The sequence below is a fragment of the Pieris brassicae genome, chromosome 5, assembly GCF_905147105.1.
Source record: "Pieris brassicae chromosome 5, ilPieBrab1.1, whole genome shotgun sequence".
Taxonomy (NCBI): Eukaryota; Metazoa; Arthropoda; class Insecta; order Lepidoptera; family Pieridae; genus Pieris; species Pieris brassicae.
Genome location: NC_059669.1, coordinates 13940975 through 13959391, shown reverse-complemented (window position 1 = coordinate 13959391; position 18417 = coordinate 13940975). Strand labels below are relative to the sequence as shown.

At 33.0% G+C, this 18417-nt stretch overlaps 1 protein-coding gene across 2 annotated transcripts in view; it reads right to left on the bottom strand.

Annotated features, from left to right (window-relative positions):
• LOC123710189 overlaps window positions 1–18417 on the bottom strand; it is a 57710-nt gene that overhangs the window by 19563 nt on the left and 19730 nt on the right. The window contains exon 2 of one of the 2 annotated variants that reach the window (XM_045661944.1): window positions 6479–6521. The exons of the other annotated variant lie outside the window; for it this stretch is intronic. The gene's annotated coding sequence lies outside the window, so the exon portion shown is untranslated. The remainder of the gene's footprint in view (window positions 1–6478; window positions 6522–18417) is intronic. 2 annotated transcript variants of the gene reach the window in all.

Sequence of the window (18417 nt, the reverse complement as noted above, 5' to 3'; positions counted from 1 at the left end):
TGGCCATTTCACTTTTTATTGCCAAAAAAGACCTCGGATTTCAGAAAAAAAAGGGTTACAAAACTCTGATAATTTGTTTATTCTGAAAGTTTTGTTAATGAATGTATGTTATAAAACACGTTACTTAAACCACTTTATTTAAAGTATATAATTATTATCAATATTTTTATATCAGCGACCTGTACCGACTTCGTACGTCAAGACGTATATTACTTTAAAATAATTATAGAATATATTACTTAGGGAAAATATTGCAGTCCAAATCCCTTGGCAAACCCCGAGTGCCCAGCGTTGGGTAGGGTCTCGTTGCCCCTCTGAATGGTAGAGGGCTATATGTGTAGACCCAGCCCCACAGTCTCCGCGTCAACCTCGACACCCATGGCACGGGCCTGCGTAAGCGCATTTTCACCTCATTATAAAAAAAGCATTCTAATCGTGTATGATTTTTGTAAGCGAATTAGAAGATTTTTAGTTAATTCGTTATACATTTAAAAATAGATTTTTCGTCACTGTAACATTAACTACAGATTAAAAACTTTTAAATAAGAATAACGTTAGTTACGAGAACTCACGAACATAGTGTCAAAATATTATAGAACACTAAGACTGTTAATGTACATTACCTTAGTTTAAGCCATTCACTAGTAATGTAGAAAATTAAGTGAACATAATATTACTTATTAGCCATAATTATTGTATAGGCTAGATCGTATTTCATGTCAAGTCGTACTCTTTTTTGTGAACTTGTTTGTAGAAAAAAAGGTAAGAGAGAAAAGCCTAAACACGAATTCAGTATCACAAATTTAGTATATTGTATAAAACAGTAATCAGACGTATATCATGTCTTGTTAAGGAGCTAAGATCATTACTTCTGAGTTATACGCAGCAAATGAGTCGAGTACTTTCTAGAAATCTCTTAATTGCCACGACGATTGATTTAATGTTACACGAACTAATATTTTTAATTTCTAGTTAATAAAACGTTCTAAAACCAAATGTGTAACTTTTTTTTATAGAACAGGCGGCCGACTGGCTGGAGGCACACCAGGTGTTAAGAGGACCCATAGACATTCTCAATGCCAGAACTATTTTTAACTAACTATTTTAAGTAACTATTTTTATTTAGGTAACCAACAGTTTTTATATAGAATAGTGTTGGGTTAGTGGCTGCAGCGTGAGACTCTCATCCCTGAGGTCGTAGGTTCGATCCCCAGCTGTGCACCAATGGGCTTTCTGTCTATGTGCGCATTTTAAATTCGCTCGAAAGATGAAGGAAAACATTAACAACAAACCGGCTTGCCTTAGACCCAAAAAGTCGACGGCGTGTGTCCGGCACATGAGGCCAATGTATTAATTAATAATAATTAACAAAGAATTAATAGGAAACATAGTAAAATATAATTCTTATTAATATTGGTCTGTGCGTATTGTTGTGTTTATGTGTGACTCTTTATTTAATAAATTATTTATTAATAATTGTTAATTTTAGCTGCCATAACCTAACTAATGTTTAGTGTAGTTACATACTATTATGACTTTTGTGATATTTTCGGTTTGCTGAGTTTAAGATTATATTTTAAAATTAGTTCGTAGAAGTTTAATTATTTTGGTTTTTTAATATAAACGTACAAATAATTATTTTATTATTTCAATCAATATTTCGTTACCTATTGAACTATGTGAGTTATATTTAAGTTTAGAAGTAAAAAAAATCGCATAGAAACTTGCAATTAAAATATAAATTTCACCAGGGTATAAGAAGATGCGTGGGATCGCGCCTCTCCCACGGCACGCAGGCTTCTGTTACCATTATTTACGAGGTCCTGTATTGAGGAGCGAACATAAATTACTGTGAAATGTATACCGCCGGTACATTTGCACCGGTAATTAAGTGCAACGGTGTATTAATGGGTTTATATAATAGCAACATTGTTGAAATGTTTAGTATTTGGGAACTAAAACTTACATTGTTAGTAATTAATGATATATAAGTAAACCTTTAAGCGCGTTGTTATCTCCTTAAATATTAATAATGGCGTACAACATTTTAAGGTATGGGCCTCAGATTTCTGTATCTGTTTCATTATCATAAATCATTTGTCAATTTAATAGACAAGTAGTTGATCATACTGTGTCTGACACACGACATCGATGTTTTGGGTATAAAGCCTTTCCTTACGATATTTTCCTTCATCGTTTGAGCGAATATTAAACATGCACATAATAAGAAATTCCATTGGCGCCGAGGATCGAGCCTACGACCTCAAAGATGAGAGTCGCACGCTGAAGCAACTAGGCCAACACTGTTCGCATTATAACTCCTGTCTGAGTACATAATCAAAGATATTAGGTTTTTAATCTGTGGCCATTAGAAATCTGTGTAAATGCGTTAACCGGAAAGGCATTCACTTCGAAAATAGAATTCGATTTACATTAAATAGATCTATGCTCTGTCATAATATTCTATAGCCTATGATGTATTATACTGATGGCTGTGATACAGGAAATGTCACCCGTCAAAGTGTAAGCAAATTCCCGCCAACTGTGTGGTCCGTGGTCCGTTCCCACAAAGCGTAATGCGGTAACGTTTTAAGGCATTACATAATGCTCTTATGATATTTTACGCATTGCAAGAGGGATGCCGACGTGACCCCGTGAGATTGTATTACAGGAATGGTATTACAGGAAGCGGTATGCATAATGAGTATTGAATGAGCATTTGTTTAAGATATCGTGGGAAGTAATTGGCTTAGTAATAATTTTACATGTTCCGTGCATTCAATAAGGTAATCTATTAGACGCTTGCTAAATTGACAGTTTTGTAACTTTACTTGCATAGATTATATAGAACGTTTAACGAAATATAAAAATGAAATGATAACCAAACGCAAGTGTTTAATCATTAACAACATTTAGCAGCGTATAGTGGCTTCATCATGCGACTGTCATCTCTGAGGTCGTAGATTTGACCAACTAGTAGGAAAACATCTTGGGAAACCGTTAAGATTTAGACCAAACAGTCAGCGTAGTGACAGAACTGTACTGTAATGTTTTTAAGCCACTAAAAACTGATTTACTTTGCTATGAGTATGTATAGGATATGTTATAAAGTATATATTAATATGTTTTTAAACAAAATGTTAAGTATAAGTGTTATGTAAGACTAACACAATTATTTAAGGAAGCTTACGTAATTAGTTAAATTATTTAAGCGAAAGTAACATGTATATAAGGAAGATTTAAAAATCACCAAATCCAATTAATAATAATGACCAGCTTAAAATTAGGCTAAAACTTGTTTCTTGGATTTTTTTAAATTACAACACATCATAATTTCTCGTAACATAGTGCTAATTCAGTCTTGGAATAAGAAGGAAACAGCATCTTTTAATTTTAACTGCTATGAACCAAATTTCTATTCTATCAAATATATTTTAATATAAAAACATATTTCTATGAAATCATCTTTTTTTTAAATGAATCGCGGGCGTTTTTTTTTTATTGGACTAAAAATTGGATCGGAATTTGGAAAAGGACAATCGCGGGTTTCTTTCAAATTACGAATAGTTCACAGACATATTTATGGGGATGACACAATTCATTGCATAGAAATTACTCATTATCTATTGTTGCATCACTTCTAGGCTAAGCTAATTTTATCTATATATTTGCATATTTACTATTCGGATAAATATTTATTTAGATTGCCCGCGAAATGACAACGCACTACACGCATGTGTGTGGTAGACCTTCACGTACATGTAAGACGGAGTTTGTTTTTTGTTGACATAAACATCGAATTGGTATTCTGTAGTAAATATTTTCTTAATATTTGTTTTAAACGTTCGGTCACGTTGCAGTCTAGCCAATATTTATGTATTTCCCACATAATTATATCTTAACAGTTAATACTATACTAATTACACAATAATAACCTTTAGCGATCTTCCTACAATTAAAAATACATCAAAAAATATATTTATATATCTTAACAAGAAGCTATATGTATAATTATAGCCTTGTATGGGTTAGGAATATTTGTCTTTCTTTTGATAGTACTGGTGACCCCAGAGCTGGTGCTTTCCTCGCTCAACGAAAAGTATCGCAATACAGCGAGCAAAATGCTGCCAGCGTTAAAGGTGCCGCAGGGACCAAACTTTCTAAAATTTGTTTTAATTATATTTTGATTAACTTTTAATTATTTTTATTATTTTCAACAGTATTTACAATCTTAAACTACATAGGTTAAGATTGAAAATACTGTACATTTGATTGTTATGATTACTAATAAACATATATAATATATTTTAGAAGTAATATTTTGAGTACTGTTTCATTTCAGGAGATTAGAATGCATTATCTGTCTTTAATGTTACCATACGAATAAATAAATTGCGGAAATTCAATGTTACGGTGATACGGAAGGCAAATTTATACAACTTACTATTATTCTGAAGTAAGACGTTTTTGTATTTTCACCTTTAAATCGAGTTCAAAAAAACCCCAAAAGAGGTATTTGAGATGAGACAATCTAAATTATGACAGAGATAACTGTTTAAATGACATAATACCTAGATAAAAATTCAAACCACGCGATCTACTCTTATTTAATTACTTATTATCAAACTAATCGCACAAATATTTGAACTTAGAAATCTGATAAACTAGAAAACTTTTTATTGTTTACTTAATGAAAGTGTGGGACAGAAAGCCGATTTCATCTCAAACAATAACTATGGTAACTCAAACGTCAGTGTGTGAACTCTTTTGTTTATGTCCAACGTAATCCGTGTGTCATTGTCAATCTATGGAGATTTAAAGGAGCGTAAACAATTAAAAATATAATTTTTCCTCCATTGTTTTGTAATAATTTTTTTGTTGCGTTAATGAAGAAAATTGTGACCTATATTATTACCTAATGGTAAACCTTTGCGTAACTTTGATAATGAGCAACATTAAAAATTTAATAACAATATTTATATTAATTAATTATAGTACATTTAAAAGATGAATATGGCCTAGTAGTTGTGCTAGTTTTAACTATGTCAAACCCCGGTTTTTTTTAAATATACTTAAGGACTATCAGCGTTCGATTCTCATCCCTGAGATTCCCGGCGGTTCACCAATGGATGTTCTTGCTATATGTGCATTTAACATTCGCTCGTACAGTAAAGGAAATATTGCTCCAAAAAGTCGACGGCGTGTGTCAGGCCAAATGATCATGCAACAGATTCAGAAATCTGAGACCCAGACCTAAAAAAATGTGTTTAGTTGTAAACAACCACTGCAATATCATCCTAACGCAACTGCTATAAAGAAATGGACGCTGAAGACAAAAAAATTTTCGGAATCGAAATATTTTAGGGTTAGATTCAGAAACAAGACTTACCACGAACTAATGACTCTTGTATGTCAAAACCCAATATAATTTGACATTAGGAGACAGTAACGCTAAGTAGCGACTCTGAGACCCCAAAATCGATTTGTGTGAGACATACAAGGTTCTCCAAGGTTTCTCCATATATCCCGGCCCCAAGAAGATGTATTACGAGGTACATTACAAAATTCGCCGTAATATTACATATATTACGAAGATACTGATTGCTTTCTATTATACAGTATACAATATATAATACAATCATTATCACGAAATACCTGATCCACATCAAAGTTTATGAAACGTCATTTCGTCAGTGATTTCACTGACAATTTACACAGCCCAAAATTTCACACCGAGCTGTCACGATCGCGAACAAATTCGAATTTCAAACGATATTTTGAAATCGCACCAAAACCGTATTCAGAAATCTTTGATTATATTTTCATAATCTGTGAACGTGATGATAACTGATGAATTAATAATCACGCTTCGAATAAACAAGATCAAGTACAGTTTGTTATTTATTAAAGAAAATTTCTCTTGCATTAAATAATGACAAATGATTATAAGTTAAATGTTAAATGATTGGAGTTTTTTATAGAATAGGGGGGACAAAGTAACCTACGGGACGCCAAAAAGGGCCGTCATCGCAGCCATTTTTAGTGGGTGCGTCGCCGGCCTCCGATGGAAGAGTATGTAAGATAATATAGTTTATATAGTATTAAAATTGGGTTTGGGTGGTTCTTGTTTCTACGTGGGGCTTTAGAATTTAGTAGAAACTATTTTTACAGAGATGGCAAACGGGCAGGAGACTCACCAGATATTAAGTGATACCGTCACGGCCACTCAATGACAAAAGGCTCGTAATTTCGTTGCCAGCCTTTAAAAAATATAAAACGAATCAATTGTTCTGTATTGGTTTATATCACAATTTCATAAATATGTATATATATTTAAAAACAAATTATCTCGTACCTATACCAAAGCTGAGCATATATTTCATGAAACAAATATATCTGAAATTAATAGTTCTAAAATTTGTATACGCAATGTGTGTTCCGTGTTTTTGACATGTCATATATTTCTCAATCAACTCACATAATCAGTTACTCGCGCCTAGGGCTCAACCGCAGCCGGTGACCTGAAAAGAGTAATTTAATATGATTAAAGAGGACAGGGATTGGTTTCAAGGCACCTGCCTGAAGGTACCGGATTAAATTCTAGGACATTGAAACAACATTTTCTCTTATTATTAGTTTACAACACTAATACAGACTTAGCCTTATAAAATAAAACAGTGGCGCTACAACCTTCTTAGATTCCTGAATCTGTTTCATTATAATTTGTCAATCTAATAGGCAAGTAGATGATCAGCCTCCTGTGCCTGACACACGCCGTCGACGTGCGAATGTTAAATGCGCACCAAGTCCATTGGTGCACAGCCAGGAATCGAACCTACGACCTCAAGAATGAGATTCGATCGCTAAAGCCACTAGGCCATGCTCATGTTATTGATGATGTAGCAAGATTCATTACAACCTCCTTAACTGTGATATATTTCACTCACACAAATCCTTATGAACATAAAATCACACTATTTATTGGTGAGTACGTTAGAGTTGATCGTGTTCATACAGACAGACTCAGCATCATTTTACTATATATAAGGACAAAAATTATTATTTTAGAATCTTGATTTATTGTTGTTGTGATATGCGTTGGCCTAGTGGCTCCAGTGTGCGACTCTCACCCCTGAGGTGGTAGGTTCGATCCCGTGCTGTGCACATGGATTTTCTTTCTGTGTGCATTTAACGTTAGCTCGAACGGCGAAGTAAAACATCGTGAGGAAACCAACTTGCCTTAGACCCAAAAAGTCGACGGCGTGCGTCAGGCACAGAATGCTGAGCACCTACTTGCCTATTCGATTAACAAATGATCATGAAACATATACAGAAATCTGAGGCCCAGACCTAAAAGGGTTGTAGCGCCATTGATTATTATTATGCATAATTATTCAAAAATATGTATTTAGCGAAATTCTAAGTGCAGCTTTGTTTCATGATCTAAACAGGCATTTTGTAATCATTATTTTCATTCTAAGTTAGACGTCGAGACAGAATACGAAATTCCACCCGTATCACCTCGACGTCCGTAGTTCAACAACTGAGCGTGTTTTGAGAAAGTTTTTGCCTCATATCAACACTGCCCACCGAAGTTTTTGCGAACCAATTCGACTTAGGGTCAAGACAAGAGCGTACCAATTCTTAAAAGGCCGGCCACGCACTCGCGAGCCATTTGGCAATGTGAGTGTCTATGGGTGATGCCGCCGCACTTAACAACAGGAGAGCCTGTTTGCAAAGTTATATACATTTTTTTTTTGCATATTTAGTTCAACTGAACATAAAGGACCCTTGGACATCCTCTGCGTCATCATTAAGCCAAAACGCTTATAGTACGGTACTCTGTTATATGGCAACATCATAAAGAAACCACTTCTTAAACGTTTTACTTTCTTGGTGACATTTTGTCATCTATGTTGATTACAGATAAATAATGGATTTAGACAAAATTGAGTAATAAATTTTATCCGTACGGAGGCTAGTTCCGTGTGTGGCGGAAGCGATGGCAGGTTGCTTCGGCTTTCATTTCTCTGAAACGCCTCGGGCCGCAAAAACTCGTGTGCGCACGCCGCGCTTGCGCCGGTCAGGTCAATCGATAATTAATATGCGTCCATAGATGGAGACGAGGCGGTTTTATTACCGGTAGTTATCAAATGCTTATAAATTGCAGGTAATGTGGGCTAGAAGTGTGACAGTGTTAAACATAGAACGTTTAATTGTGATTAATTTTTTAATCGATTTTTTTTAAAATAAGGCAACAAATTACATTTTGAAAATCTAATATTTGTTAGACCTAATACTAACCTAACTATAATTTGTAATTGGTACTAAAAATTTCTGAAAATAATTTCTCCGGAGCAATTCCAGCATGGCGGCTAATTCTTTTTGAATATAATAAACTTAAAATCACTTTATGTATATAGGTAACCAAGTACACTCATAAACGTTAACAGGAAAGATGTTAAATTAATTCTAAATTTACATTTACTACCGGTTCGCAAGTCAAGGGTGTAGAGCGGACGAGAAGAACTGGCAAGAAACTCTCCGTCACTCTTTTTAATCGCCAAGTTTTGAGTACTACAAATTGTTTGTAATATTCAAACTGGAGCATATATGAAGTGACCCTCTTATTCATAAAAACTATGTGAGTCCCGTTGCAGTCTTTGAACTTAAGTATTATTTCTTCTTTTCCCGTCAAATTGTGATTACGCTCTGATAAAAATCACTTGTGCATCGCGCAGACTGTAACAGTGCTACTGTTACAGTTGCGCCCAAATCTGAGAGACCAATGAATATTTTTATCTGATATAATGTACTGTTTCTAACTCTAAAAAGTTTACATGTCAATATTCTCTTTCTTCTTTCCCGCTTAAACCGTGAAAGTATGGAACTAAATCCCATAAGAAAGTGAAAGGGCTCCCGGGGCATTCAATCGTTATTTAACAACTATATTATTTTATGAACAGGATCGTAACGTGGAGTCTCTTGACAAAATTTTTACCTAGAACTATTGTATATTCCAATATCTTCTTTATCTGTGTGTATTTTGTAGGGCCTGTAATGTTTACTTTTATTAAGACCCAAACAGATACATTACTTACCCACATAATAATGTGGCAAAAACAAAAGACGATAGTTTTTTTTTTAATGTAACATGTGGCAAACGGGCAGGCTCATCTGATGATAACTGATACACCCATGTCACATGACCCATGTACACTCACATAGCCTGAATGTTTGCAAGAGCGTGACTTTTAAAAACTGGTACGACCTTCAAGGACTAGCCAGTATAATAGTAAAATAATCGCGCATCACTTGACACGTTAAAGATGTATGCTGTTGTTAAAATTGCAATTAAAGCAGTGTTGGCCTAGTGGTAATTAAGCTCCGGATGTGCCAATGGAATTGACTTTCTATGGTCAGACACATAAAAAAAGGATCGCGATACAGATACAGAAATCTGAGCCCAAGGGTCGGAGCGCCCTGTTTTTTATGTTTTAGAACACTCTGTATAACGTAAATTTGACAATCATCGAGTCGGTCACGTAAAGTGATGTCTCTATTGATTGAATCTCTAACAAAAATCAAAATTGCGCATCAATTCAATAGATCAAAGGTTGCCGATTCTACCCTTTCACTTTCGCGATGCTTAGCCCATCTTTTTGTATAATTTTAGTCGGCAAAAGACAAAAACATAGTTCTTTGATGTAAATGAATCTATAATACTTAACTGTATAGTATGGGTATATTATATAGTTTAGTATTTTTTTAAGCAGAAATAAAAAATATATCTATTTTTATCGGATAGTAGGCGATACTCGCGACACTATAATATACAAGTATTTAATGTATGGGCAAAAATCAATTACAAAATGTGGTCACCACGCTGTAAAGAACGCGAAACGTCGGAAAAAATTAAATTTAAAATTATGTAAATAATTATACGTTTATAATAATAATACATAGCTTCAATCCGTTTAAAAAGTCTTGTCTTGTGTAAAAGCTATGTTAACAAAAGACAATACTATCATTTATATTACAACAATTATTTAATTATAGTTCATAAACATAAAGTTTATTGCTTTGTTCTTTTAGTATTTATAATACAGGGAGTAAATTCTGCCAGTTTTAACACACTGCAGGGACCAAACTTTTTATATTTGTTTAATTTTTTTGTTTATTATTACTACGTAGGTTAAGAAAATTGTAAATACTATATATTTCATTGTTATGTTTAGGTGTCAATAAACGAATATGTTATTCAATGCTTGTCACAGTAAAACTTTTTATGTACAGTAGGCCGAGCTTACCAACGCTTTAGAAAATAAAAAGACCTAAAAATATAGCCAAAGTGGCCAACCACAAATTAATTGCGTGAATTAAAAGACATTTAAGAATTAAGATTAAACTTAAAAATATAATTCGATTAGCATGTCTGGTATTTTAATGAAATGGAAGAAATTTCTTCATGGCTTCAATAAAAGAACGTTCTGTATGTATCGTTGTATAGATATATAATCTTTTTGGGTTTCCAAGTACGTGAGATTAATTTCGTAATATATGATATGATATTTGTATAAATATGACTGTATTTTTAAATCAGTATATTCCGTTTCATCAAAAACTATAAAGTAGTTTTTGAGATATGGGTATGTCTAAACATCGTGTACCTAGTTATAATATTATTGACAGGTATTTCAATTGTAATATTTCTTTATTTATTTAAAACTGGAATCACGCTTTAATAAAAAGTTTGTATTTACATACAATTTTATGCACTTACTAAAACAATTAATTAATTATATTTTGTCTAAATCAGTTGTCTCCGTAATACAAGCTGATCTTACAAAGATTTATATATTTAGATATCAAAATCGCTATTAAATTCTTCGGAAAAGGCGTTTATTTGTGAGATACATTTAACAAAATGTTGTTCGGTACTTCCTAAAAGCTTTTAAAAGCAGCTACCTAACAAATTTGAAAATTTATTACGAGCTTTATTCCTAAGTTTAAACTAATATTATTTATTTTTACTTATTCATACAAAATCTTACCACAATATTCACCTGTCTCTTTTCATCACAGCATGAACACTATTTGACAGAGCTTACTTATAAATAAAAATAAATAATCAGTGGCGCTACAACCTTTTTAACTCTGGGCCTCAGATTGCTGTATCTGTTTCATAATCATTTGTCTTATAGACAAGTAGGTGATCAGCCTCATGTGCCGGACACACGCCGTCGACTTTTTGGGTCTAAGGCTAGCCGGTTTCCTCACGATGTTTTCTTCACCGTTCGAGCGAATTAAATTCACACATACAAAGAAAGTCCATTAGTGCACAGCTGGGGATCTAGCAGCTAACTTATAGATTACAAAAAACAATTATATAATTATAATAAAGGTATAGCCAAAGATGGAATACATAACAAAAAGCTTCAAACTCAAACATTTACGTAAGAAAAGTAATGAATACATTTAACTAAGTCTAGTACCTAAGCAGTAGTCTAATACCTAATTCGTTGTGTTGTGTAAAGTATATATACGTGAGGGTGAAGTGGGATGTGATCATGTTGCATTATTTAGTGATTTCTTAATACTCCTTTGAAGCATAATCCACGATAGCATAAACAACCCGAGGCTACACTATTTTAGCCTAGTCACTAGTACACTATTTTAGTAGTTTTTGTATTGATTCTAAAATAGAAGAAAGTGATTTTAACACACATTGTCAAAAGTTCAATGACCTCGGCTAGGCTTGGCTCCCTATACCTATTTTCCACTATCGCACTCGCGTGAGACAGACAGTTCAATTACGTATTGGCAATTTATGAAACAATCAGTGTAACGATAAACTTATATGATATGGACTTTTGTATGAATATTTAAATTTAATGAGTTAGTATGAAAATGTTATTTACTACTAATATACAATTTTGTATGCTAAAAGGGCTTATGTGACAGATACGCTATATTTATTTATATGTAATCTTACAGCTACTCATATACATATTATTAAAGAACTTAGAAGAACACTTAGACAATAGACACAGACAAAACAGATTACATTGATAAAAGAATATACGAAACAAAAATCATAAATCAAATACGTACACCAACAGACAAAAACTGAAAACTGAAATTAAACTTTAACTTAATATTTTAAAGAAATAAGTTTTTAATAATACAAATAGCTTTAATTTTTTTTCAATGTGTAAAAGCTATGTTAACCAAAGACATAGAAAAAAGAAATTGTTACAATAGCGTATTACGGAGCTAATTCATGTACGTACGAGGCAGGCGTTTTTTATTAGGGATATTCATTATGCATAACCCCCGCGCGACTGCTAGGGGCAAAGGGTTATGTGGGAATCGCCACCTGTGCCTCACGGCACCATCAACACTCGCTCTAAACCAGCGGTAACAACGAAACCTTGTCCGCGGCGGCAAAATCCTCAGGGGTTGAGAATTGTAAGTAACACTATGATAACTCAATCGCGTTCGTTAATGATAATAAAGGACTAAGAATAAGAAATAGCTTTATAGATATAGAATAGACATTCTATATAATAGTGTTGTACTGTGTTGAAGATGAAACTTTGAGATAAAATATGTCATAAAAAATTTGTTCAGCCAGATCAGATGTACGCGCTTGCATGATTGACGCGCGCATACGAGGGTTGCTCCAGCAACCCGTAAACCTTGAAAGTTATATACCTAAACCGTCCCTTTTCATGTACGTAAAACTGCAATAAGTCCCATGTAGTTTATGAGATGATTACGCAAAGATAGAGGAGAACTTGCTGGCTTATATAATTTAAGACTTATGACCAGACTCTATGTTGCCAACGTTTTTGTTGGCATTATTAAGCTTTACAATTTTTATCCAGAACTCAATGACGTATCACTCATCGTTAAGTAAGTAACCATTCGTTTTTCTACGACTTTGCAAAGCCAACTATCACGAAAACGTATTTTCGTGTTTCAGGTTAATATAGCCTATCACCCTTACAACTACTCATTGGTGAAAGAATTTTCAATTCAGTTTCAGAGATTATCTCCTCACAAACATTACCAGCACTTAGCTTGATTGTGTTTTTTTTTTAATTTTTTGTATGTAAAGTGAGTAATGTAACTTAACAAATATATATTTTAGTTAATAATTAAAAGTGTAAACAAGGATCGCACAGTTGAAGCCAATATGAGCCCTTTAGTTTTTACCACACTCATAAATTGTAATTTAACATTCTTGTTTCCGATAATGTCAATTAACATAAGTATCTCTTTAGTAACTCTTCAATAAGTCAAGTTAGTTTTTTGTTACCCAGCGACGCAAGTCCACTAATTTTTTGTTAGTTATAAGCTCATATTTTAAACGATAAAAGTTGTTACCTAGCTTCAAACTATTTTTTAAATTATATCTGCACATATAACACCACCGTACTTAACTAGTGTAAATAACTTATTTTTCGTACATCCGTTATCCGGTATAACCAGAAGTTATATTATACATTATAGTGGTAATTATTAAATCGAATTGTAGACAAAGATTCCCACATACACCTTTTACTTATGACGCAATTATAACTAGAATTACGTATTAAACACTTTCACTGTATTACATAAACCCAAATGTATAAGATTCATAACGGGATGCACACAGCCGAAACTGAGATAAACACCTATATGTTCATTATATTTTTAACCGACTTCGAAAAAAGAGGAAGGTGGTTATTATGTTGCAGACCTTCGCGGTTCATGGACCAGACCATCTAGATGATGATGTCCAATGATTTCGATTTGCAGCCCGCACGCTGAAGTCACAAGGCCAACACTGTGCTTTTTAATATTATATAGCCAATAAATCTTTTTCAAATACGTATTTAGTTAGAAAAAGTTTACATTTAGTTATTATTAAGTTAAACATATCTTTAGTTTTGTCATAAATGGAAGGTATATGTATTATAAACAATATTGCATATAATTTATGTTTATTTTTGACAGAACTAAAGACGAATCTCTTACTGTTTGTCTTCTATATTCTACGATGTTCGTCTTAATGTAATTTACATTGTGTTAATACTAGATTAAAAGTACACTTATAACTAAGGGGAACAATTATCAACAACTATCAAACTAATTGCAAATTAGATTCAACAAAAAAATATTGAATACAATATCGAATTTCTTATTACTATCTATATTATTACTCACAAATTTTTCAGAAGCAATACACTTTAAAATAATGCACTCTAACAATTCCTGTATAAAAACAATACTATAAATAATTTTCTTCAAATCCCACACATTACTTCCTACATATAATCGATATAAATAATTAAAAAATACCAAATAGAACATATCGACTACCTAGCATGCAATTATTGTTGGCAATCACGCAACGTTTCATACTGGTGCTAAAATAGCTGAAATACTAAGCGAGACACGATATTTTCCACGAATTTTTCGTGTATTTGTGGTTCAAATATATATGGACTTGTTAGTAACACGAACGCTTTTGGCTACGAGATTTATTATATATTTATATTTATTCATATGGTAAATCTAGAACCTGTTTATAAAGTGCGAGTTACTAGTTTGCTGCTAAAATCCGTGATGAACCACTTTTATGGAGATATCAAAACTTCTGAGTTCTACGGCTAATGCATAAAGTAGGAATGTGAGGAATGAATAGATTTAAATTCGTAAATAGACTTTCGCGTTTATTAGTATGCATCTAGACATTGTAATGCAGGCATTTAGCGCGGGTCAATCCGCTTAGCTCATTAAGCAAAGTCCGGTCTGATTGCTAAAGGAAAACGAGCTCAGACGTCTCGTTCACCGGAACTTTCTTATGTAAAAAGTCAATACGAATGAGTATATTTGTGTCATTCGTCATATTTATTTCGACATTGTCGTCAAATAAGACTTAAAAGCTAAAACTATATAACTTTAACTTCCTACGTAGCTTAGTAGTTGACATGAGATATAAGTAATGGATGTACAGATAAAAGATACAGATGGAGGAAGCTAAGAAGAGATCAAATGGAAAGTTCCGGAGGAGGCCTTTCCACAAGGGGTCCAATCTGCAGAACACAGAGTAACGGAAATAACAATAACTAAAGTAGTTTAAAAGTATAATAAAAAAATTAACACAGATTTTATGTATTTTTAACCGTATGGAATTAAATTACATTATTATTACAAGCAATGGCTTTAATTAGATGCAGGATTTGTCCCAGCAATAAAATCTTAGTGTGTATAGAAGTGAGTTGGTCTTAAAATTTAACAGTCAAACATACACAACATACAGTGTTAGACTTATATTACTTATGGTATTACAACAGGTATTTGTTGTTCCATTTTTAAAAATGTGGTGGATACAAAACCTACGCTAGGGTGGAATGTACCCAAGTTTTAGTAGGCTCACCCGGTTGTATGAATTAAAGGATGGTGTGAGTCGAGTCCCTCATATCTTTTGAGGCCGCAACTAGCATTTCCTCCTTCCTAAAAACACCTGGGGCTCGAACCGGTTGTCAACCCAAAAACCTGTTCTTATAAACAATATTGAAGACGTTCTTATATTTATAATATCTTATATCTTATAGTATAATTATAATTAATAATTTCTAAAGGAAACTACTTCATATATGTGATGCTTCCTTTGACTAAACTCTCTTAGATTTAGGTATTTAATTTGTGATGTTAACTCTACTCTGTTGTAGTTATTTTTTTAATAAAACATTGAACATTAAAACAAGATTCGTTTCCGATCGACCTCAGGAAGTTGGGGGTCACTTTAACATGTTAATTTGATATTTAAATGTTATATTACAGGGACATTTTTTGTGTGAAATCTTTGCATACACAACCTGCATCGTGCTGTTGGGTTTTACGTGTCTGTTGGGAGGAGGCTTTATGAGGCCCAGACCTAAAAGGTTGTAGCACCATTGTTTTTTTTTATTCGTGCTGATTAATATGCTTAACTTCTAAATCTAAGTGAACAAAATACAGCCTTAGACCGTATATGTCATATCGCGTAAACGTCAAAAACGTATTTGATTTTGACATACGGGTCATGTCATGTATCATGCACGCTAAGTCGCGAATTTTACACTGAGAATACGTGAGTTAGGCTTTTCTAGTATATGTATGATCTTGTAGGCGTTTGCGAGAAGATTTTCTAATAGAGTAGGGCAATGGCAAAAGCAGTAATGTGAAGTTTCACATTTTCTATTACCGTATATGCATCGTACAGCACAAAGCCTGTACGATGCCTGAAAATAGTTGTCATTTATTTAAAGGTATTACTGTGTAATAATATATTTTATGTAAAGTATTACTTATTATTTATCTATTGTCAACTGTTAAGCTATTAGAGAAGCTAATTTATGTTCAGCAACCTTGAAATGGGAACAGATAAATTGTAAATTATGTATTCATTAATTATTCGAATTCAGGATCCGCGGAAATGTTTATGATTTTTTTTATTTAATATGTATAAAACATTCTGTTCTAACTAATTTATCGTACTCAGGATCCGCTGGATATATAATATTAAGCTCTAATTCAATTATTTTTTTTGAATTAATTGCATTGTAATGTCAGATTTTTGTCACTTACTTGTTCTAGAAGACGACTTTTAAATGTCTTTTTAATGAGCATAAACGCGTTTCTAATACATAATTTAAGTACACGTTTCAAGTAATTTTCATTAGTCGACATCGAGAGATGGTCTTCAATCGTGTTCACGTAAACCAAAGACGATTCCAAATACCAGTTAAAAATTTAATAAACCTCGGTTCACGTATCTAAGTTACTTCGGAATTAATACGGCGTTTGCCGCAAAAGTTCGTGTTAAAGCTTATTCCAAGAAGTTCCAATTAAAACCTTGAATGAAAGTAAATCTTTACATTACATTTAGGTAATTATGAGAACGCGTTCGTTTACTAATGTGATTTTGTAGAATAAATTGAAAATATCTTGCCCAGTGAAGAAATCTAAGGTTTCAGTTTTTGCGGAACATTTATGACATAAGACTATAAGCACGAGCCGAAATATATCTGTATATAGGTAAGAAAAACCAGTGCCACCTATAGGGTTCAGCCTCAGATTTCTGTAGTTTTTCTTGATAGTCAAGTCATTAAGCAGCCTTCGGTGTTTGACGCATGTCGTCGACTGCGTCTAAAGCATGCTGGTTTTCTCGCGATATTCTCCATCATCAAGAAAACCAAAGAAAACGTGATCGAACGTATGACCTCATGGTTAAGAGTCTCTCGCTCAATTCACTAATCCAACACTGTTCTGATGATAAAGACGATTAGGATTTCTTCCTAACTTTAAACTAAGACGACATAATTAGAAATAAGATGGCGTTTAAGTTACGGGAATTATTTTCATTGTAAGAAATCAAATTACCACTTTTTATATATATATTATGGCAATAGTTTTAACTTTACGCCAGTTTAGCAAACTACCAATCAAATAAAAAAAATATTAATAGAAACTATTTAAATCTTGCACAGATAAATTATAACGAATAATCAGTAATTGACAGTGAGAATTGACATTGACACCTAAATTACAATGTCAAGATTGACATGACATAAGGTTAAATCATTACAAAGTAACGTAGAATATTTATTTTTACTCTATTTCATTGTAGACTACGGAAATTGACAACTATTTATAAACATTTCTAAACGTTCAATGAAAAGGGGCGAGAATATTGTTAGGTGTTTTGTCAATAAGTGGGTTAATGACATTGATACTACACAGCTATTGAATACAATTTATACATTCCGAAACGTTCAGTGTAAAACTAAGCCTGGTTTTGCGTGCTGTCAAAAATTACACTTACCCAATGCAAGTTTGATTAAAGATATGCCTGATATGTTGAAATGCTTTTGATTCATTTATATTTTGTCTTGTTTCAAATTGTAATCTTGTGAAAAAGTTACATTTTCATTTATTACAAATATACTATTACGTCATTTTAGTTATACTTACAACTGCTACAGCAAGCTCTCAAAAACTCATATTTCCCGCCAATTAGAACGACATCTTTATCCTTTGAAAGGTTTCCTTTTTTGTATTTGTCAACTTTATTATAATTGAGACTTTCAAGGCAGTCAATTAATTCATAAAAACTTAAATAATCCAATGACTTTAAAAAAAATGTAGTCGAAGCATCTTTATGATAATAAGCCACAATTAAAAAAATATAATGCCATATTAAAAAAGAACTAACATTTATATTAAGAAGAATTAAATCCATTTTATGCAAAGGATATGTGTAAATGGTCAAATAGAAGGGAGTGTAGGTTCCGCAGACATTTGCTAGGAATGCGGTCACCTCGGTGCACCGGCTTGCCTAGTAAACATTACGATACTGTATTACATATAATCTATATCTAC